Below are 1781 nucleotides of genomic sequence, written 5' to 3'. Positions count from 1 at the left end.
TGGGAAAATACCTCCTTGGGGCAAACCAACAGCTTTGCTTCCTAAATCCTCCTTAACACAACAAGCTCCTCCCCCTACGGGGAGTGAAGCCGCCAAGTAGGAGCCGCACATGCGCTCTGGCCGACAACGCAACCCAGCGACGCCATAAAAGCCGGTCGCGTCACAGCGCATGCGCACACGGAAAGCAGCTCCGTCCCTCTCCCCGCGGTCGCCATTTTGGCTCGCGGTGCAGATGACAGAGGCGGAAGAACAACCTTCCCCTTATCTCCTCAACCGCCCAAGACCTTTTCTTGCCTCGCGAGACTCCTTTTTCCTCCCTCGTCTTTTCCCTCAGTCATTAAATCCCTCCGACCGCACTAACCTTCGCTCTCCCTCCGCCCGCTCATAAAAACGCAGCCTCAATAACTGAGGAAACAAGTTCCTTAGAAAGAAGCAAGTGCAGGTTAACGACCACGACACAAACACTCACCGTCCGGTACCGCTGATCCCGGCAGACAACGACGCACACCGCCAAACAAACAGCCTGTTCTAACTGCGTCGGCCTGCCAGACGCTCCCTTATATAGCTCTCGAGGCCCGGATCCCTCCGCCAATCCGATTGCGCGGGGGCCGGGAGCTATAGTTGACAGTCGCCAATGGCATGGTCACGAAAAGCTGCCGGCCACGCCCCCTTTTAGAACTGACGGGGCGCGGAGGAATACAATTTCTAGGGTCCACTCGCCAACCCAGCGACGGTTGGAAATGGCGGGGCGGGCGATGAGCGTGGAGGAATGCCCGGACCAGATTTCCAGGGATCTGGAATGGGCTCTGGAATTGTTGGGTTGCCAACTTCCAGGTAGTGAATGGAAATCTCCCCCTATGACAGCTGTTCACCAGACTGCAGGGATCAGTCCTCCCCTGGAGGAAATGGCTGCTTTGGAGGGCACACTCAGTGGCAAACCATAGGTGCTTGTTGGAATATGTCCCCCATGCCTGACCCTTCAAATCTCCAGGGATTTCCCAGGCTGGAGTTGGCAACCCTAAGCAGATCTCTTGCAAAGGCACATTTTTTGCTGGCCGTGTGAAAAACCAAATCAGGCTCTCACCAGACACTGGGGCAACTGACAGAAGTGCGACTCCTATTTCTGTGTAGGCTCAGAGGAAATGCCCAGGTATGCCCAGGAAATGTAGGCTCCAAATGCCCAGGAAATGTAGGCTCAGAGGAAATGCACGCGCCCATCCAACCCCCTTGCAATAAAATCCCCTCTGACCCTTCTCTCAGGAATGGGCTGCTCCGCCCTGGTTGGATCGACCATTGCAGAAGACTTTGGGACAGCCCCGTAGTCAGAACATTCCCATGGCAGGTGGCACACAAATGAGTACTGTGGTGGTCAGCCCATCATTATTTTCTTTATTATTTATTTATTTGTGCTTCATTATTTATTTACACTTCGGACTCACGATATATGCATGGTATAAAGCACTTGGGACTCAAGATATATGCGTGGTATAAAGCAATTTAATTGAATAGCAGGAGGGATCTACCGTGTTTCCCCGAAAATAAGACGGTGTCTTGTATTAATTTTTGCTCCCAAAGATACGCTATGTCTTATTTTCAGGGGATGTCTTATTTTTCTGTGTTCTGTTTCTTGGGCATGCTTCTAAACAAAAACTTTGCTACGTCTTACTTTTGGGGATGCCTTATATTTCGCACTTCAGCAAAACCTCTACTACGTCTTATTTTCAGGGGATGTCTTATATTTGGGGAAACAGGGTAATAAGCAATGCCGTAGTTCTAGGATG

At 51.4% G+C, this 1781-nt stretch overlaps 1 protein-coding gene across 1 annotated transcript in view; it reads right to left on the bottom strand.

Annotated features, from left to right (window-relative positions):
- The window catches only part of LOC125425435 (polyubiquitin-C-like), a 2860-nt gene extending 2234 nt beyond the window's left edge, over positions 1-626 (bottom strand). Inside the window, 1 exon segment of the mRNA XM_048483043.1 lies at positions 470-626. The gene's annotated coding sequence lies outside the window, so the exon portion shown is untranslated.
- Between the last annotated feature and the right edge of the window lie 1155 nt (positions 627-1781).

The sequence above is a fragment of the Sphaerodactylus townsendi genome, unplaced genomic scaffold, assembly GCF_021028975.2.
Source record: "Sphaerodactylus townsendi isolate TG3544 unplaced genomic scaffold, MPM_Stown_v2.3 scaffold_473, whole genome shotgun sequence".
In the NCBI taxonomy this organism is placed as follows: Eukaryota; Metazoa; Chordata; class Lepidosauria; order Squamata; family Sphaerodactylidae; genus Sphaerodactylus; species Sphaerodactylus townsendi.
Note: the sequence above shows the minus strand (reverse complement) of the source record. Positions and strands in the feature narration are given on the sequence as shown.